The 22,079-nt window shown below is 44.5% G+C and overlaps 1 long non-coding RNA gene across 1 annotated transcript; it reads right to left on the reverse strand.

The window, feature by feature from the left end:
* Window positions 1-2,158: 2,158 nt before the first annotated feature.
* LOC120369308 lies at window positions 2,159-20,512 on the reverse strand. The gene is made up of 3 exons (XR_005583055.1): window positions 19,967-20,512; window positions 19,210-19,386; window positions 2,159-2,445 (listed from the first exon to the last, which is right to left on the reverse strand). It is a non-coding gene; the product is annotated as an uncharacterized LOC120369308 (long non-coding RNA).
* Window positions 20,513-22,079: the final 1,567 nt, after the last annotated feature.

Genomic DNA, 22,079 nt, shown 5'->3' on the forward strand with positions numbered 1-22,079 from the left:
CTCCGGGACCCCTGACCGCTTGGCGGGCACAGATTTGCAGCCAGCCAGCTCCCCGGCTGCTCATCGAGCCGGGCCAGGCGCGACAGCGGCTCCTCCGCAGCGGGCAGTACAGAGGCTGCGAGCCCCGGCCTGACACTGAAGAGGGGAGGGAGGGTAAAGGCAGGGGAGACGCAGCTCCCCAGCGCAGCCCGACCTGCTAGAGAGCCCTGGGCACCCACCTCTGCAGGGGCTTGGACGCCAGCTTGCGCCACGACTTGGCTTTTTGCCCATTGACAGGGCTGCCCAGAGGATTCAGGGAGCCTGGGGCAAGGCAATTTCAGGGGCCCCTTCCATTAAAAAAAAAAAGTTGCAATACTATAGAATATTATATTCTCGTAGGGGCCTCTGCAGGGCCTGGGGCAAATTGCCCCACTTGCCTCCCCGCCATACCCCCCCCCAAGCGGCCCTGCCCGTTTATGGCTGGCGGAACTTCCAGCCAGTGCTGGGATGGCAGGAGGGGGCTCCAGACAATCCGCAGGCAAGGGTGGAGCGAGCCCCCTCCCCCTTCCTGGATGTCACTCTTAATCCCTGGCCTTGGCGCTGATAACATAATCCCCTCCGCGGCTGCCGGGGCCTGGCCTGGCTGACTGGCTGGAGGAAGCTAAACTGAGCTGAGGCTGCAGGCAAGTGCCACCTGCTTCCCCAGGATACCTTAGTGATGAGGAGAGGGACGTCCCAGAGAGCGAGGGCAGATGGTGGCTATATGGCGACTGGCATTTCTTGACTCAGGAGTGTGCTCTCACATGCTCAAAAACAAATGGGAGGCTAAGGGAAGGTGAAGAAAAAGGAGAATGCAGGATCAAGGAACAGCAGCAACACAAAGGTTGTAGGTGTATCTATGCAGGGGGCTTTACTTTGCAGGCAATATTACCAGGTGCGGCTGTCTTTCACTTCAGCAAATGTTCCCTTGAGTGGCACCATCCAGGCACCTAATACTGCACTACTTGACAGCACTGGTCATTACTGAGAGCAGCTGAGTTTCAAGAGGCCCCCTATACCACTGAGCTGGAGAACTTCAATCTAAGCAGATAAGGCGGACAAAGGGTGGGAGGAAGGAAGCACTGTTAACATTTTACACATGGGGAACTGAGTTGCAAAGATTAAGTAACTTGTCCCACATTTCTCAAGGAGCCTGTGCAGACCCTAGTCTCCTGAGTTCCAGTCCAGTGCCTTAACCACAAGATCATCTTTCCTAACTTAATGGGACATCAGCCATCTCTATACTACTTACAACAGTGTTACCACAGGGTTTGGGGCCATTGCCGGAGAATATTGGAGGATTTTTAAGGATGCAGCTTGACTCATTGTTTCAAAGACCTCTTCAGAAGGAACCAAGATTTCCCATTTGTTCCATATCACGATAGCAATAACCCCTTATTGTGCTGCTGCTACAGACTGTGTCATTGTTTCCACTAGCTCTGTTTTCCTAGTGATTGTAGATCAGACCCTTCATTCCCTAAAGATACTCTCAAATAGAAGCTGAAATCAAAAGTTTTGGCCCAAGAACAATGATTTTGTTTGCTACATTTTATATATTTAATGTAAGGTTTAAAGCTAGCACCCTACAGAAGCTTCCAGTGAAGGAAGGGTAAGATGCTTGAAGTTATTCTTAGTATAAAGTACCACCCATTAAGACATATTGGCCTAGATTCTCAGCCATGCGGAGACTACTTTGTATCAATCTGCAAGCACAACATGTTTATAAATTCAGCAAGTCCAACAACTGGAAAATTTCCCCATTGCAAGGGGATCCTCATGTGGTGCAGAGCCATCTAATTTGTCTGGCATGGTTTGTTCATTGTAAACAATTCTGCTTCTTGCTCATCATGCCATTATATTCTAGGATCCAGATCTGACACCGTATGTGTCACCATATGGTCACAGAAGTTTGTTCCATTATTTTACTAGGCTACGAAGTTAAACTTATTGGACAGACAGTGCCACGATCACTTTACTTTACAGCTGGATGGGACTTGCCACTGTGCACACCACATTTAATAGGGCACCAACTCATAACATTCACAGCTTTCACATAACACCTACAACTTTCGCTCGCTCTTTTTTTTTAAATAAAAGATCACAGATGGTTCTTTACTTACTCACATTACTGTCAGTGGACGAGCATGGGAATTGGTGATCTCTCTGATTTGCTGACGTTGGCACCAGCAGCTGATCTGGAAACGATGTACTTCAGCAGGTTGTGTTGTTTGGCGAAGCAGACGTAATAGCAGGAACAGCAGAAATAGAAGGGAGCATCAGTCGATATCGCTGAGCGTATGGAGCTGGGCCCAGACTAATTGCTGTGGCCATTAACTCTCACTCTGGTGATTTACCGTCTCGTTATTTTTGAGCCAGAGCTTTGTTCCAGAACCACAGTTCATAGCAATGGACTGGAGAGGTGAGATTCTACAAAACACCAAACACACAAACAGTGTAACAAATTCCACCGCCAAGATTGTTTTGGCAGCATATAATGGAGTGAAATGAAATGGCTACTCAGCTACAGGTATGATATGCTACTGGATATGGACATTCTTCACTGTGAGTCCACAAAGAATACTGCCTAGTATTTCCACATCTATAACTAAAATATGTCTAAAACAAAAGATTCATGTGGGTTAGAATGACAGATCAGACCTTGGGGAAATACTACAGCTTGTGATGCACTGCACTGAAATTCCTTTCCACTCCCTTTGGCTACACAACAGAAGCAGAGTACAAACATGCTACGAAGGGCTGGTACCTTTCAAGATTCTACACTACATAAAAACATTTGTAATCATCATAATTAGCATTTATGTTACATAGCAACTTCCATCCAGGATCTCAAAGCGCTTCACAAATATTATTTGATTAAACCTCACACTCCTTCTAAGAGGTAGGCGTAGTCAGTATTAACCAAATGTACAGATGGGAAAACTGGGCACAGAGGTGTTAAATTATTTGCTCAACTTTAAAGAGGTCACTGGGTAAGCCAGGATTCGGAAACAGATTTTTTTTTTAATTGGGCAAACCATTGACTTTTCTGGAAGCTGCAGATGCCCAGAAATTCTTGGAATCAGGCCTATAGAGAAGCCCACTGCACCTAGAATAGACTACTCTCTGGACACAAAAACTAAAGGGATAGTTATTGCCTTTGGGTTCAGTTGTCTGAGTGATTTAGTGAGGTACCGAGTTGTTTGCTAAGATTATACAAAATTAAGACTGTTGCGGCTACCAGGGGAAATGTATTTCAAATCCACAAGCAGGTACCTGTAAGAGGAGGCAATGTGCATGTGTTGTGTAAGAGGGTCCTTGTGAGTGACATGTCCTGAAAGTGACTAATAGTATTGTATGCAGTATTGTTGAAGCTGTGTTGAGTCCAGCATATTAGAGAGACAAGGTGGGTGAGGTAATATCTTTTATCGGACCAACTTCTGAAGAAGAGCTCTCTGGAGCTTGAGAGATAGTCCCTTTCACCAGCAGAAGTTGGTCCGATAAAAGATATTACCTCATCCTTGTCTCTCTAATAATACTGTACACATTTGAGTCAAGCTTCAGGGCTGTGATTGCTTCTTAATATGTATTTGTAAAACATGTAGCACAGAGTCCCAGTCTTGATGGAGTCCTCTTGGTGCTACCAATAAATAACGTTAGGAGCTGGGTGAAACCTTGTGATGGATTGAGTTAAAACCTTATTGAGATTGATGGGTGTGAACACACACTCCAATTAACATAAATGTGTGGGCAAATTAATCACAATCCCCTACCTAAAACAAAAAGGATTATGTGAGACACTCAAGAGTTTTTGGACTATGTGGGCAGAGGGGATTTATGCTGATTATTGTTTTGAGAGAGAGAGAGTGTGTGTGTAAAAAACACAAAACCAGAGACAGACAGACAGACTGAAGAAATCCAAGCAAATGCTTGCAACACCGTTTGACCCTGAAAGAAACCTAGAGAGAAAAGTTCTGGATGCTGGCTGAAAAGAAGCTTGGTCTTGTAAGCTGAGGGCTGCTCTATGCTTAAATTTTAGATCAATATAGCTAGGGTGCTCAGGGCATGAAAAATCTACACCCTGACCAATGTAATTATGCCAACCTAACCCCTAGTGCAGATGCAGCTCTATTGACAGAAGAATGCTTCTGTTGACCCAATTACCATCGCTTGGGGAGGTGGTATTCCTACAGGAATGGAAAAACGCCTTCCGTCATTGTAGGCTGTGTCCATGCTACAGGGTTATGCCAGGACAGCTAGGGTACCATAGTCCTTGTAGCATAGACATGACCTATTCCTTTTGCCTTGGGTTCCTCCTGCATTCAGAGAAGCAGGACTTTGTACATTCCTTGTAAAGAAAGAAGATTGCATCAAAGAGATCACCAGATTTTTCATCTATTTTTACTCCCATATAGAGCATCCCCAGGGCTCCAAACTTTGATTAGCCACTCAGGTCAAAGAGGATTAACAACAGGCAAGTGGATTAGACCTGGGTGAAATTTTTCAGCCAAAACTATTTTTGGTGGGAAAAAATGACTGAGATGTTTTGCAAAATTTGTGTTGGTTTCACTGATTGTTTCAGATGAAAGGGAAAACAACTGGAAAAAAATAGAAATATTTCCTTTTGACATTTTCAAAACAAACATTTTGATTTTTCAGCTCATCACTTTTCATTTTGAAATTCCCTTCAGTTTTATTAAAAACATTTTTTAAAAGGCTCAAAATCAAAATGAAACATTTCATTTCAAACAAAACATTTAGTTCAAACTGAAATTATTTCCCCCACTTTTTGTTTTGCTGAACATTCTGAAAAAAATTCATTTTTGGTTGGACTTAAAACAATTTTTTTTTCAGAATAGCCAGTGAACTGAAAATTCTGTTGTTTGCACAGCTGGTTAGCCACCTTCCTGGCTATTGCACAATTTTACATCAGAGTGAAAGAGAAAATACATGACAAATGGAAGCCAAAATTAGATGAATCACTGATAGAACAGAAAAACAAAAGCTTTACCACAATCAGGAACCTAAACACCACATGCCTCGTAAGTCCCACCACAGTCCGGTGCCAAAATGCAATAATATGAACAAGTCAGAAGTTACTCAGTCAATTTTATTACTTCCACTAAAGCCTTCGGTTCATCTTATGCTTCACCAAACTATACTGTGAAAATAAATAAATTACTCTAATATTCTTTGAATATATTTTTAAATGATAGTTTCTTTCAAACCACAGGCCTCAGTTAATAAAAGAGAATATATTGCATGTACATCTTTACTGAAAGTCTTCATCAGTAAGAGTTGACACATTTTGCTGCTAAAATAGGAATATATATATTTAGAGAAATGACGACACTGTACTGCAGTTCTTACCTTAGGCCTGATCCTACCCAGTGCTTGTGGGCAGTGCTGCATGTAAAAACACATGGGGAAAAGGAATGAACAGGCTGCTCTGAGGACTGCGATCCTGCATTCTGGAGAGCTCCGATCATGGCCACCCACCTACTTCTGTCAATTGTGGGAATAAGAGCAAAGACCACAATCATGCTTACCTCCCATCTCCTCAGGCACGGTCATTTTTATACTCGCATCCCACTCTTCTTTCAAGGGTATGTAGGTGCTGGAACTAGGGGTGCTGGGGGTACTGCCACACACCCAGGCTTGAAGTGGTTTCCATTATATACAAGGTTTACTGTTGGGTTCAATGGCTCTCAGCACCCCCACTATAGAAATTGTTCCAGTGCCCCTGCAAGGTAAGATTGTGGGTACACAAGGGGCTTGAGATTTACTTCTGTCTGTGGGGAAGTGTATGCGGTGGGCTTAATCTGATTTACTACCCACTCATTACCCCTCTCCTACCCACACACAATAGGTAAAGCACCACCTTGAACTCTGTGCTGTGCCCAGGCAATAACGAGGGAACACCCCTAAACTGTATAGCAAAAATGGGATTTTCCTATAATCTAAAACCCCCACACTTTCTTTACAGGGCAAAATCCAATATTATTAAGGGCTTGGGTACAGTGTGTGTGCATAGATCAATGAATTTCTTGTAAATGAAGCTATAAAAAGCACTTGTGGTGACTTATTGTACTAGAGATACAGCAATATGTGCCCAAGAATCTCTGATCAGAACAGAATCTGAAAACGGTACGTTCATTTAAGGAGGGATCAAATTCATCCCCATGGAATAGCGATGAACACCACAGTGTAAGAGGACAATTGCTCTTAATATACATGCATTTTTGCTTGAGAAAACAAACATTCTGGAAACAATCATTTCTGTCTCCAATACAATACAGCTTTATTTTGTAAGGTGTCTTTCCTGCAAGAGCCTTGTAGAGAGATATCACCGTTACCGTTCAGCAGAGAGAGCCTTACCAAGTCATGTTTGGTTTTGGTTTCGGTGCCCATGATAATCTGGACTATGTCACTTGCTAAATTTTCACAGTTCACTTGTGAAAATTTTAATAGCAAACAAATAATTCTCGTCCCCTTTTGTTTGCTCCATTTCTAGGAATAGGAGGGAAAGAAAACTTTTAAAAACATGCAAATCCCAGTGTTACAAACATGCATACTGCAAAGCATCATGAAGTTGGACAGCCCTCACCATTACTGATAAACACATAGGAACCTATTGCGAACCCGCCTCAGGTTGCCTATATTAACAATAGAAGCACACAGCAAAAACAGTCCAGAGCAGCAGACTCCTTCCTCACTGTCACCCAAACCAATGTTTCCCTCTTTCCTGCTTTGCTGCATAGACCTAACACCAAAGATGGTGCTCTCTCATTCTCACCTAGTCCCTGAACCCCCACGATCCCCAGCCATCCAGCCTGCACTCTCATCACCCTCTTTTACACCCAGGACCCTGAACACCTACTGATATCTTTGGGGTGGAGGGCCTGGAGACTTCTCCCCTACTGCTCCATCAGGCTTGGGAGGATACTAAATAGCTATCCCCCCCCCCCTGCGGTGAAGTTTGGTGAGGGCTTGTCAGACAAGGGCCACCCCCTTTCATCTATGGGCCCTTCGTGCAGGAGATAGGCACTCACTAGTCAGCTGGAAGTACTGCACAACTACATGACCCAGAAGCCCACAGACTGAGTTGTTACATTTGTACCACCCGATGTCTAGGGAGGGGAGAGAGCCTTCTGAGGATACGCCTGGGGGAATTCTGTGCCACTGCACAATGCAGAATTTTGCAGAAACTAATGTTGGGCACACAGAATTTCCATTTCCCCCCATAGAAATAGGCTGCAGAAATGTTGGCTGCCACTATGGGCTGCTGGACCCAGCAGAGCCCAGCTCACAAACAGAAGACAAGGCTGGGGGGGAAGGGGAGGGGGAAGGAAGAGGAACTGGAGGGTTTCCAGCAGCTGCAGTTCCCCGCATGCCCTGAAGTAAGGAGGCAGCGGCAGCACACAAGAAACTCCTTCCAAGCCCTGGACCCAGCATCAGGCTGTTTCTCCCTGGGCTCTAGAAGGGTAGGGTCTGTGAGAGTCTGGGCTGGGGGTGGGAGGGTCCCACAGCTGGGCTCTGGGAGGGGACAGAGAAGCAGGAACTGGGTTGTCGTGGGCGTTTCTTTAACTCTCTACACCTGGGGGAAGTTTTTGTGTGTCTGTATTGTTACAGACATACTTGCTGACAGGTACTGTGAAATAAAATACCAAAATAATTGAAACTGGTGTGATTATATTAGTGTTATTTTGACACATAAAATGTGCAGAGATTTAAAACATTGTGTGCATCATTTTTTATTTTTTTGGTGCAGAATTGCCCCAGGAGCATGAAGAGGCAGTAAGAAGCAGCAGCACGTGGTGGTTTTAAGAGGCCTAGGTTGGAAGTGAATGTGGGGTGCTTGTGCCGGAAAAGAGTTAACAAGAGGAATAGGAAGGACCTAGGAGAAAGAAGTGGAGGGAGAAAAGATGCTTTACAGCTGAGAACTGAAATGAAATGTGGCCACAAAAACACCTGAAGCCAGTTCTAGAGAGCAAGTCCAGCAGAGGAGAAGACTCCAACACTGGGTAGAATGATTGTGTAGATGAACAAACAGGAGAATGGTGCTAGAAATAGGAGGGAGGGAGAGCGAGATTCCTCTCAGCTAAGTATAGTGCTGTGCTGAGCAATATCACTGAAGACCCAATAGCTCCTAGAAACAAGATCTTTTGTAAAGATTTAAGAATTGTTGCCTTTAAACATGAATGGAATTTCTCATAGGATTCTCAGAATCGGAGCATTATCAACAAGTTAGCAGATTTCACCATGAAAAAAGGCAGGAGGATTTGCTTCTCACAGAGGATGACCACCCCCACCCCCACCCCAGGGAGTGGGCACAAATAGACAAGAGGAAATCAGAATGACTTTGAGCAAGGGCACACCTCTTAATCAGTAGCCAGTGCGAGCTGAGGTTCTCTGTTTTAAATCTTGCCGCATTAGAGAACTTGTAATGGAGGGCTTAGACTGTGCACCCACCAATTAAAAAAAGTGTGAGCGTATGTGGAGAGATTAGGATGGAAGAATTTCAAAGAAACATGGTCTGTCTGAATGGGTTTCCCAGTCCTATACCATATACAAGGCACAAAACCCCGTATTTGTCTGCATAACAATCTATACCTGTTCCTTTTAAAAACCCACTATTTTAAAAACAAAACAAAGGCCACAGAAAAAGAGGCTTCGGAGATGCATATTAATAAATTACTCACTTCTAAAAAATATTCTAAAGGATGAACCAAATTTGGCCCTCATGTATGTTGGTGAAACTTCCATTGTCAGTGGGAGTTGTTGCTTCAGATGGCAGGGTTCATTTGGCCCTCTATATCTTAATCCTTCAGAATATTTTTCATTGAGATGGATTTTAACCAAAGGACAACAAAATATATACCCGAATTTACCAACTTTGCTTTTTATTAAATGACTCTGATGTTCTTCTGGATTTTCCTCACTATATAATAAATAACTGAAAAGGATGCACCATGCCCTTGAAAGTTCAAATTCATAACAGCAAGAACAAACACAATGATGATCACTTTCCCAAAGTCTCTTTAAGTGAGTTATTTTCCCCTATGGGACATGTCAATGTGATCTAATACACAAGAAAAGTAATTATTAGGATATTTATGCTAATTTCCCCACTGCGAGCTAAACACCGGAGTTGGAGACATTCAAAACACATTGTGTGATTTGGCAGCACTCCAAAACCTGCCAAGATACTAATTATGGCATGTATCTTTTGATTTCTTTGTATCCGTGCAGTTTATGCACCTTGATACTTTGAAGACTCAGGAGCTTATTCTTAATGAGTGCAGGCAAAGAAAGAAATATATTCCTGACCCAAGCTGTGAGGAGGTACATCAGCAACTTCTGAAAGTGCAAACTATACGTTTGCTAGTGGCTGAAATAACTCAGTTGAAGCTAGTTGCTCTCTGTTTATTACTCTGTATAAAATACAGTTGCACTTCATTCAAGCGGCTTTCTGCAATAGCCATTTGTCAGGCTTTCAACATGTTAATGTGAACAGAAAAACTATAAAACTTAAATATTTGGCCTGAAGTGAAAACCTGCTCTATTACCAGTGTGCAATGTTGTTAGAATTATTTGGTGTTTTAAATCCTATTAACAAGGGCTGTTAAGAAAGATTGTCTCATGTCCATTTGATTTAATTGTGAAATGTTGTACCTCCTTAAATAAAAATCAAGAGAAAGAGCAATCTTCCTGGTGCAAATCTGCCAGCTGTATATTGTATAAACCACATTTAATTGTACAAGCTGAATCATCTTAATAGCTTACTTTGGGCTTATTCAAAGGAATTGCAGTACTCTGACTACAGCTCACCAAGGGCTCTATTCTCAAATAAATAGCTTCTGAGGCAGGCACAGATGTCAGACATTAGGTGCAATTTCAAGGCCAAAAATAAAACAAGTTCCCCTCTGCAGCAGGCACAGAATCCACATTAAGCATTCTGCAGCCCCAACCCTCAGCTTGAAACATGGAGCTTTTTCTGGATTATTAGGGCCCTCTGGTGAGTATGCTCAGCGGGTCTCTGCAAATCCTAACATGGGACTAACTTCTTCTTTGACTAACAGTTGTTTTCCTTCAATGAGTTGAGGAGAACTTTGTGTCCTAGTGCCAGACTAGAAAATTCAGCAGAGGCACTTCTCTATGAGATATGAGCTGTCTATTAGAAGAAACCTCAATCCTATGTTAGCAGTTCAGAGACTCCTTGAGTTAATCAATGAAGTCCATTTCCTCTTGGTCTTACAGTTGACCAAACTGCACTCTAGTATCCAAGAAATGAAGCTGGTAAATGATACTGCCAGAGCAATATAAGGAATGGGTCTGTGTGTCATAGGTGCGACTTTTAAAAAAGCTTTCAGGGCATGAATGAAAGATAAAAGGCTATGTATGGCAGGAAGCTTTATGAAAGACAGATGTTTTCCCAGACAGGATTTTCTAATTTTAGATTTTTGAAGGGATGCAACATTTTGAAGAGTCGACTCTCTGAGCTTGGTCTTCCCAGCTTCAGTCACACAAGAAACCTGTTCCAGCCTTCAGCTTAAAATACTTCCCAAACTGAAAAATTCAGTGGATGCCTGTGGGTGAGGGATAAAATATTTCATAAAATCAGGTGCAACTTAAGAGGAGGTTAGTCAAAACAAAGGGTTTTGGCAGACCTGCTGGGTTATTTTTTTTTTTTGCAGTAGACAGGAAATATTTATATTTTAACTGAAGTGATCACTAACTGAGCCTGGGCATCTGTCAAGACTCATCATGCTCAGGAAAATAATGAGGTTTCACACCACCACTGGGATTCATGATGGTTGTTTGTGAATCCCAAAAATTCACACATTGTAGTACAAAGATTTATTCATTCAAAACCATGTCCTAGAATTTGTAGTATTCACGGCTTGTTATTCTCATGATTGAAGTGCCTCAGTCATCCAGCCATGGAACAGAATCTACACCATGTGACTAGACTGACCAACCACACAACACAAATAGCTGAAGGTTGAAACAAAAAGCCAAAAAAGGTAGGTTGAAAATTATTTTTCCAACCAGTTCAGATAATATCACAAACAAATACAATGTCAGACAATCCAGATCAGGTCATGAATATTTCATTGACTGAAAGAGAGACTATATTTGTAACAGACATTATTAACTAAGAGTTTGACCACCGGTAGTGCTTACTATTGAATGTGGGAGACAAGGATGAGGGAGGGATGGCTCCATATACTACCTTTGGTCTGTGGGGCAAATGATGGGCATACATGTAAAATGGATTGCGAAATGGTCTCACTAAGTATGAAACACAAGTTTCCAAAGTAGTGTTTCTAAATGTGGCCACACTTCCAGGTCCCTACTGGGCTGCACAGGCACATAGAAGATGGCTATTTATTTTGTTGACTGTTCTGTTTTAATATTTATCCAGTACTAAGTGAAAAAGCAATAGAACCGCTGTGTCTCTGGTCACATCTTTTTGGATATTGTATGTTCACAGTTGAGTAAGCAGTGAAAACATCCTGAAAAATACTATGCATTGGACACTTTACAGGACATCCAGTCAAAATAATATACTTTCCACTTGAACACATGTACAGTTGAAGCAGCACATTCATCATGTTTCCTCTGTGGATGGGTGAATGACAAAGCTGAAAAAGAAGCTCACAAGTCTCAGTGACGCCAGTGGCAAAACTCCCATTGAATTCAATGTGGCCAGGGCTTTTTTTAATCCTACATCTCCGTGTGCATGTCTATTTACAGCCTCAGCCATTATGTCCAAAGAGTACAAGGGTGCACCTTAGCTGGCCAGGCATGCCTGCAAACAGACCAGTTGTGTGCACACATGGATTCACACACATAAATCAGGTGCATGCATAACTACGATAATCTAGCTCCTAGAGTAGCAAATTAGAAAGCAATAATAAATCTTGCCAAGACAAACTTGATTGATTTCAAATTAGCAGGCAATGGGAACTCAAACCAGCACATGCAGCTGTATAGGACCAATGGTATCATGGTCACAAAACCTTAGAAGCCCAAAGCATTTTTAGCATTTCTTCTTTTTTACCTTCTTCCTAAGACTATTTGATCCATTTATGATTTTACTATCTATGTAGGGTCAAATTCTGCTTTCGGTTATACCCTGCACTTTTCAGTACTAATGTTGTCTGCTAAACAGCCCTCCTTGTCAAAATGGTTGCATGCATGAAGAGGTCTGGGTCCAGCACCCATTACACAATCAAGACCCCGTAGTACTGTCTAGCAACATGGTCTGTGCCAGGGGTAGGCAACCTATGGCATGGGTGCCGAAGGTGGCACGCGAGATGATTTTCAGTGGCACTCACACTGGTTGGGTTCAGGGTGGCTCTGCATTTTAATTTAATTTTAAATGAAGCTTCTTAAACATTTTAAAAATCTTATTTACTTTAATATATAATTAAACTACTGTTGTTTGTATAGACTTATAGAAAGAGACTGTCTAAAAATGTTAAAATGTATTACTGGCACGCGAAACCTTAAATTAGGGTGAATAAATGAAGACTTGGCACAGCACTTCTGAAAGGTTGCCGACCCCTGGTCTGTGCTATTTAATGCTAGCACATGGTTCCTCCTTAGGTCCTGAGTTACCCAGATATAACAGTCATGAAAGGGATTGCTGACTGCACTACTAGTGCAATGCTCTCAGCCGGAGATGAATTAAGATCAGAGTTCCCTAAATTAACATAAACCTAAAATAAATAATAAGCCAAGTCTGAAAAGGAAGTAGCCAGAAATACATAGTACTGGCTGCTGCCATTCAAGTTAAAGAAAACAAAGAGCCCAACACAATAATTTCCTCCCTATCTGACAGCACCGTACTAGAATTCTAATGGTATTTAATGGTGCTTCATTCTCTTAAATTAGATTTCAGATTTAGCAAAAGAAAAGCCAGGAATCTGCAGAAAGTAAAACAATCTAGAAAACTGAGGGTACATTGGACTAGATAGAAAATTCAGGGAAAGCAGCATTGCACCAAATGGGAAAGTCCAGAGATAAATTCAAATGCATCTCTCCCTCCAGTATTGTAAATGTGATCAAAGAAACTTTTGTGTGTTTATCCCCCTGGGGGAATATTTCCTTTCCTGTTGCTTTCCCATAAAATGAGACATCTGAAAGAGATCTTTCCGTTCCTGCCCAGGTAAGATTCAGCCATCTCAGTTTACCCAACTCACAGTTGTGTTGTTGCCTGAATCAGTATTGAAGTTCTTAATTCCTGTGGAATTGAAGTGTCAGAGTGTGCAGTGTAATACAAGCAGTATGTCTATGCCCAATAAAAGATCCACAGCAACGAGTCCCAGAACCTGAGTCAATTGATTTGGGCTGGTGGGGCTAGAACTAGTGCAGACATTCTGGCTCAAGCTGGAGCATGGGCCCTGAAACACTACAAGGAAGTCAAAGAAGTCTTCCCCCCCATGCGCCTTATTTATCATCAGCTGTAATTAGCTATAAAGGGACCAGCAATATTCCCAAGAAAACACATGCACACATCAATTTACATATACTTGCGCACATGCATTTATCACGCATTGCCACCCCCCAGGGATCTGATCAGACCGGATTATAAAGACAAATCAGTGGGTGTAAATATATTCTGGTAATGAGTGTGTTTTATTGGCTGTCCAGGTGTTTAACCTTCAAGATAACACAGCCTCCCACTATTATGTAAACATTTGAGTGCCGAGTGCAAGTGGGAAATTGACTTGAAACATTTTCAGGCTGCCTAAAGGCAGAAAAGAAGATGTTTGAAATGCACCCAGCCAGCAGCTTATCTATCTGTTGGCCTCTGACTGTAACATTGTGGAGGTAACCAAAGGGGGGAAACAGTGAAATTTCTGCTGCATCTAGCCTGCAATTTAAATGCAGCAAAAGGTATTCCAAAGGCAAACCTTATGGCTCTCCCTGTAAAGAGCATGAAACATAGAATACGATTCCTCCTTGTTCACTAAACTACCCTGTCACCCAGGCCTGGTCTACAATACGTGTTTATACCGAATTTAGCAGAGTTAAACCGATTTAACCCTGCACCCGTCCACACAACGAAGCTTTTTATATCGATATAAAGGGCTCTTAAAACCGATTTCTGCACTCCTCCCCGACGAGGGGAGTAGCGCTGAAATCGGTATTGCCATGTCGGATTAGGGTTAGTGTGGCCACAATTCGACGGTATTGGCCTCCGGGCGGTATCCCACAGTGCACCATTGTGACCGCTCTGGAAAGCCATCTGAACTCGGATGCACTGGCCAGGTAGACAGGAAAAGCCCCGCGAACTTTTGAATTTCATTTCCTGTTTGGCCAGTGTGGAGAGCTGATCAGCACAGGTGACCACGCAGAGCTCATCAGCACAGGTAACAATGCAGTCTCCTGAGAATCGAAAAAGAGCTCCAGCACGGACCGCACGGGAGGTACTGGATCTGATCACTGTATGGGGAGAGGATTCTGCTAACAGAACTCCGTTCCAAAAGACAAAATGAAAAAACATTTGAAAAAATTTCCAAGGCCGTGATGCAGAGAGGCCACACCAGGAACTCAGTACAGTGCCGTGTGAAAGTTAAGGAGCTCAGACAAGCCTACCAGAAAACCAAAGAAGCAAACGGAAGGTCCGGGGCAGGGCCGCAAACATGCCGCTTCTATGCTGAGCTGCATGCAATTCTAGGGGGGTCCGCCACCACTACCCCACCCCTGTACGTGGATTCTGAGGTGGGGGTGGTAATCTCAGCCATGACTGAGGATTCTGCGAACAGGGAAGATGAGGAGGAGGAAGAGGAGGACGAGCTTGCAGAGAGCACACAGCACTCCGTTCTCCCCAACAGCCAGGAGCTTTTTCTCACCCGGATGGAATTACCCTCCTAGCCCTCCCAAGCCACTATCCCACACAATGAAGCTATGGAAGGGACCTCTGGTGAGTGTACTTTTGTAAATATAAAACATGGTTTAAAAGCAAGCGTTTTTTAATGATTAATTTGCCCTGAGGACTTGGGATGCATTCACGGCCAGTACAGTTACTGGAAAAGTCTGTTAACATGTCTGGGGATGGAGCGGAAATCCTCCAGGGACATCTCCATGAAGCTCTCCTGGAGGTACTCCAAAAGCCTTTACAGAAGGTTTCTGGGCAGGGCAGCCTTATTCCGTCCTCCATGGTAAGACACTTGACCACGCCATGCATGTAGCAAGTAATCTGGTATCATTGCATGACAAAGCCTAGCTGCATATGGTCCCGGTGTTTGCTGGCATTCAAGCAACATCCGTTCTTTTTCTCGCTGTATTATCCTCAGGAGAGTGATATCGTTCATGGTAACCTGGTTGAAATTCAGGAATTTTATTAAGGGGACAGAGATGACCATTCCTACTGGGCTGTTTACCTGTTGCTTAAAAGAAATCCTTCCTTGCAGGTAGCCAAGCGGGGGGAAGTGGGGGGCGGTGATTGGCGCTGAGCTTTTTCGCGTTTGGCTAGCAGGGATCTTCCCTGCTACCAGCCACGCGGTGGGGGAGGGAGGGAGGGGGGTGTTTAGCAGTGATCTTCCATGATACCAGCCACGTGGTGGGGGGAGGGGTAAAGCGATCATCCCAGAGAATTGGATGGGGGGGTGGTTTCTGCTGCTGCACGTTAACAGGAAAGAAGCAGCACTGAACGGGCTTTGCTTGCTATTTGGTAAAGGAGGGCGCTGGATATATGAAGGCTGCAGAAGCTGAAAGACAATGGCTTACCATGGCCTCATGCAAGCCGAATTCTGCTGCCCGGACCTGAGTCTGTGAGATCTCTAACACCAGATCCGCAGGCACTCAATATTAAGATACAAAATGCGACCTTGTAGTGAAATCACATGTGCTATGTAAGGTGAATAGTGTTGTTCACCGTGAAAGAGTATAAGCATTGTTCTGTAAAATGTATCTTTTTAATACTTCTCTCCCTTTTTTCCCTCCCTCATGCAGCTGCAAATTTTTCAGCCTTCGGGATGGAGTAGGGAGGCTTATCTCAGATAAGGCGGCAGAAAAAAAAGATGCGAGATGAAATGTTCTCGGAAATCACGGAAGTGACCTGCAATAAAAGAGCTCATCTGAATGAGTGGAAGGACATGGTATCAAATTACAGGAAAGATGCCAGTGAACTTGAGGACAGGAGGGACACTCGAGATGAGAGGTGGCGGCAGGAAGATCAGCGGTGGCAGGATGCAACTCTGGGGCTGCTGCATGATCAAACTGACAAGCTCCGGCGTCTGGTGGAGCTTCAGGAACAGCAGCAGGATCACAGAGTGCCACTGCAGCCCCTGTATAACCACCCTCACCCCTCACCATGTTCCACATCCTCCTCACCCAGACGTGTAAGAACACGTGGGGGGAGGCTCCGTGCACCCACCCACTCCACCCCCGTGGACAGCCCAACCAGAAGGCTGTCATTATTTTGAAATTTTTTTAGTGGCCTTTTCCTTCCCTCCTATCTACCTCCCAAACCACACCCGGGCTACCTTGTCAGTTCTCTCCCTCTTTTTATAATGAATTAATAAAGAATACATGATTTTTAAACGATAGTGACTTTATTTCCTTAAGCAAGCTGTAATCGAAGAGGGAGGGTGGGTTGCTTACAGGGAATGAGTCAATCAAGGGGGGGGAGGGTTTCATCAAGGGGAAACAAACACAGAAGTCACACCGTACCCTGGCCTGTGATGAAACTCGTTTTCAAAGCTTCTCTGATGCGCACCGCTTCCTGGTGTGCTCTTCTAATCGCCCTGCACTTGCTCAGCCTGTAGTTGAACAGCTCCTGACTACTGTCCAGGCTGCCTGTGTATGGCTTCATGAGCCATGGCATCAAGGGGTAGGCTGGGTCCCCCAGGATAACTACAGGCATTTCAACATTCCCAACTGTTATTTTCTGGTCTGGGAAGTAATTCCCTTGCTGCAGCCGTTTAAACAGAGTAGTGTTCCTGAAGACGCGAGCGTCATGAACCCTTCCTGGCCATCCCACGCGAATGTTGGTGAAACGTCCCTTGTGATCCACCAGTGCTTGTAGCACCATTGAAAAGTACCCCTTGCAGTTTATGTACTGGGTGCCCTGGTGCCAAGATAGGGATATGGGTTCCATCTATCTCCCCACCACAGTTAGGAAATCCCATTGCAGCAAAGCCATCCACTATGACCTGCACATTTCCCAGAGTCACAACCTTTCGTAGCAGCAGCTTAGTGATTGCTTTGGCTACTTGCATCACAGCAGCCCCCACAGTAGATTTTCCCACTCCAAATTGATTCCAGGCTGCCTGTGTATGGCTTCATGAGCCATGGCATCAAGGGGTAGGCTGGGTCCCCCAGGATAACGACAGGCATTTCAACATCCCCAACTGTTATTTTCTGGTCTGGGAAGTAAACCTGCAAAACTATGCGGTCCCACCAGTCTGTGCTTGTTTCCCGGGCCCAAAATCGGCGTTCAATGGCTAGAACCTGCCCCATTACCAGCAGAATCTCCAAAGCGCAGGGGGCCGCGGGTTGAGAGAATTCTGTGTCCATGTCCTCATCACTCTCGTCGCCGTGCTGCCGTATCCGCCTCCTCCTCGCCTGGTTTTGCAGGTCCTAGTTTAGCACAGACTGTACGATAATGCGCGAGGTGTTTACAATGTCCATGATTGCTGTCTTGAGCAGGGTCCGTGCTTGCTGTGCTATGGTGTTTGCACAGTTCACCCAGGAAAAAAGGCACGAAACGGTTGTCTTCTGCGTTCACAGAGGGAGGGGTGAGGCTGTACCCAGAACCACCCGCCATGTTCTTTTTTGCCCCATCAGGCACTGGGATCTCAACCCAGAATTCCAAGGGGCGGGGGAGACTGCGAGAACTATGGGATAGCTATGGGATAGCTACCCACAGTGCATCGCTCTGGAAATCGACACCAGCCTCGGTACATGGAGGCACACCGCTGAATTAATGTGCTTAGTGTGGCCGCGTGCACTCGACTTTGCACAATCTGTTTTAAAAAACCAGTTTCTGTAAAATCGGTATAATCCCATAGTGTAGACATACCCCACAGTGCCAGGAATCAAACTTCTCACTTGCCAAGGCTGACCCTGGATGCCCTGCAAGTGATCTCACTAGGACTGGAGGATGAATTTAGATCCTTAACCCAAGCAGATACAGTTTCTTTTTTGTAATTTATTACTTATAGCAATAGCCTCCACACTCCCCACTAAAATATGGGATATGGGAACTGAGAAAATGGAATCATATTTTGTCTAGATTATTAAATGTCAAATGTGGATATTACAGCAGTTTGTGCTCAATGGGTTTTTAAAACATATGGCAAATGTGCCCGTTCTGTAAGATGCTGTGCTACATCTATAATAAACAATAAGCTGCAGAGAAAAAAAAAGAGATGGAATTAATTTTTCATTTTAAACCCAGATACAATAGAAAGTGAATGTTCACCCCAGAGGAGCACGCTTGCTTTTGGCTAATATGATACAATAAAACAGGCAAAAGAGAAAAGCACTAAAATAAGTTCTGCAGGAGTCTTTCATATTCACCACACTTTCATTCTGGTTCCAGGTGTCAAAGTTCAGAGCGAATGCACCTGCATTCCCCCGTCCAAGGTCCACCAAGGGCATCCACTTTAGGCTCCCAGGGGAAATATATTAAAACAATAAAAGAATCTACACATATGCCAATAAGCTTACTAGAGGTCACCCATCAATCTTACAGGCCCTCAGTAGGCCAAAATCCTTCCAGCCCTTCCCAGGAAGGATCGGGTTCCCCTTGGACAGAAGGTCCTGTCCACTTGTTGGATCAGAAAGCAGGCCTTGGGTCAGTTTACACTCAGGATATTTATCCAGAAGTCCTTTCTTTGTCTGTTGGTCTCGGGAGAATCCAGTCTGCACCAGTATATATGAGCATCTCCAAGGGGTAGTACTTCTCTGGAGGTGTTACAATCTGGAGTACCCCCCTCCGTTCATAGTTCCTGGAAGCTGTGGTCACTCTCCCTCAGGGATTACATACAATCCCTAGCCTACAATGATACTGAAGCTTAATAGAGTAAGATCTCCCAGAGATATTGCAGGACATAGCCACATCTGTCACATCTCCCACATCTCCACACTAAAGAAGTGGATGCAATAGGGTGCTTGACAAGCATCCTAGGGGAACCCACAGGTTTATTTCCTGGATGGCATTTCTGCAATTACCTTTCATAATTTCACGTCAACTCTTCAGATAATAAACATTCTGCTAGCAAGCCATCATACATCCTTCAAAAGTCTGCACAGAGTCATCGGACAACCAGATTTCTCTCTTTAGAATCTCTGGGGCGAGGCTCTCACGTGCCCAGTATCTGTCACACTGGGCATTCCACTATGGCACATCTGGAGCATGCAAGGAGAAAGAGATTCAGCAGAGAAGCAAACAAAGCAATGAGTCTTGCTCAACAGATTGTAGTTTATCTTTTCAGAGGCAACAAAACTGAAGAGATCACTGTGGTGCACCAAAGCAGGTTCCACAGAATGTTTGTATTTCCACCATTTAGGTAAAAAACACAGAATTTACTCAATATGATTTTGCTTCAGTAAGCGTTTTCCGGGAAAGAATTTCTTGGGGGCATTCCCATAGAACACTGTATGCCAGAGGTTCTCAAACTTCAATGCACCATGACCCCCTTCTGACAACAAAGTTACTACATGACCCCAGGGGGAGGGCCAGAGCCTGAGCACTGCCCCCAGGTCGGGGGAGAGAGGCCTGAACCTGATTCCTGCTGCCAGGGTGGGGGTGGAGCTTGAATCCCAGCAAGTCTAATGCTTGCCCTGGAGACCCCATTAAAATGGTGTCATGACCCCACCGTTTGAGAACCACTGCTGTATGCTAAAAGGATGGGGGAAGCCTGCACAAAATATTTCCTGCAAAATCCTGTATTTTTCAGATGGTGCTGGAGTAATCCCATGTACTCACTGTTAGAATCTCCATGCAACAATTTCTCTGCAGGCAGCGGTCTGTTTTTCAGAATCGTGATATCCGGTCTGATTTCTCCTCTGGGTCCAACAGCAAATCTTGCATTTAGCCTTGACCATAATTAAGCTTGCATGCATGAGAGAACCGTTTAATGATTAAAGTAGCTCAACGGACATCAGAAGAGAAGTGGGTTCTAGTCCCATAGATACTTCAGTGCCTGGCATCTGCATATTATTATTCCATCTGTTTCACTCCATCAGCTTCAGACTTCTTGCCCTCACCTTCAAAAGGGCATCACAACCTTTCCTCTCTCTACAGTCTGGTCCATGTCACTTCCTCCATTTCCTCTGCTCCACCGGTGGCGCCAGCCTCATCCATTTGTTTGCCAGACTCTCATACAAACCTCTGCATGCATTCAGCCACATGGCCCCCTTATGCATGGCTCCCCCTTTCTGAACGGACCCCTCTCCTCCAAATCTTTCTTTAAAACCCACCTTTACCGTGACATTTATAAGGCCAGAATGATGAGCAAAAGGGGAAGGCTGGCACTTGCTTAGAAATAAAAGGCGGTGCAAATGTTTATTTACATAGAAATATTGCCTATGATGCTGAACCACCTCTTGGCACTATGGAAGTATAAATAGTAAATAGAGTACAAAATACCTGGTTTATACTTTCAGTTTCCCCACTTACCTTAGAGACTGTGACTCAGAAATGTTGTGAGAAATGGGACCCAATATTAAAATCTGTTAAGTCCCACTCAGCAATGGTCCCCAAAAGTAGAAAGGCCATGGCACCTCCATTGGCCTAAATTAACCTAACCACAGACCTGCCAAGTGTCATGTGTCTCGTGTGACACTCACACCTCCAGGCCCCCCTCATCCATTCCCATAGCACAGCCTGGATGTCGCAGTCAGCAGGGCTCCAGGAAACAGGAGGGAGTTAGCCTGGTGGACATTTGGCGTGCAGTGCCTGCTGAGCAGGTGGCCTTCCCTCTTCTGCACTCCACTCCCACTGCTGGTCCCCAGCTCAAATGGCACAGATGAGAAGGAAGGAAGGAGTGGCAAGGCACAGGGGAGAAAGGGCTAATGAAAGGAAGGGAGGAGCTGGAGCTAGCAAGAGGACAGAACAGGAAGGGCTAGTGAGGGGACAGGATAAGATGGATTGAATCAGGGGACAGGGACAGTGACGGGGAGGCAGCATTGGGCCAGGCACTCAACCGAAGTGGGGATAGGGGCTGAATATGGCTGGCTGATTGAGGAGGAGCAGGGGAATCTCCTCAACTGTCCCATAACTGCCCCAACAACATCCACCTCCAAGATATTCCCTACTGCTGAACAACCTCTACTCCCCAGCTACTCCAGGTACCCTCTTCCAACTGGGTAGCAATCCCCGAGAGTCCCTCCCACTCCATAGCAAACTTCCTCCCAGGTTCACTTCATGAACTCCCAGGCTGTCTCCCACACAGTAATTGATACACCTACAAGTTGCCTCTAGTTCCCCACAAGTCCTTGTTCCCTTTTCTGAGGGGTGCAAAGAATAAGGTCCTTCCTCCCCACAACCACTCTCACTGTTAAGGGGAACTGGGCGAGGGAAATCCATGATTTGTCATGGCTGGTCATGTGACATGTCACAAACTGAGCTGTATAAAATTGGCAGCAACGTCTCTCATTCCAAGAGAGACAACATGTGACACAAACAACTGGATTCTCATTCCAGTCCGTCAAATCAGTGCATCCCTATCCCTCAAAGAATATTGCACCGGAAGGAGTTAGACAGAGGAGATTCCAATGCCAGGCATCCTTGTTTTTATTTTAGCTAGTGAATCTGAAAACACAGACAATCGAGAGGTGCTTACATGCCAGAGTACATTCATGAGGAAGAATAGAGAGAAATCTGAAGGTGAAGGCATACATCTTATAACTAACCAAGGAGAACAATCCCCCCAAAGAGCATCAAGATGTGCTTAGCTAATTCCAGCTGCTTGGGACGAAGAAGCTAATGACAAGGTTTCTTTCTCAGAATTTTATCACCTTTTAACAGTTCCTTAAAATTCATCTCTATTCCCCTACTATCATTTAGATAGTTAGCTGGAAACTTTCCTATAGTTCCG

The sequence above is a fragment of the Mauremys reevesii genome, linkage group 7, assembly GCF_016161935.1.
Source record: "Mauremys reevesii isolate NIE-2019 linkage group 7, ASM1616193v1, whole genome shotgun sequence".
Taxonomy (NCBI): domain Eukaryota; kingdom Metazoa; phylum Chordata; order Testudines; family Geoemydidae; genus Mauremys; species Mauremys reevesii.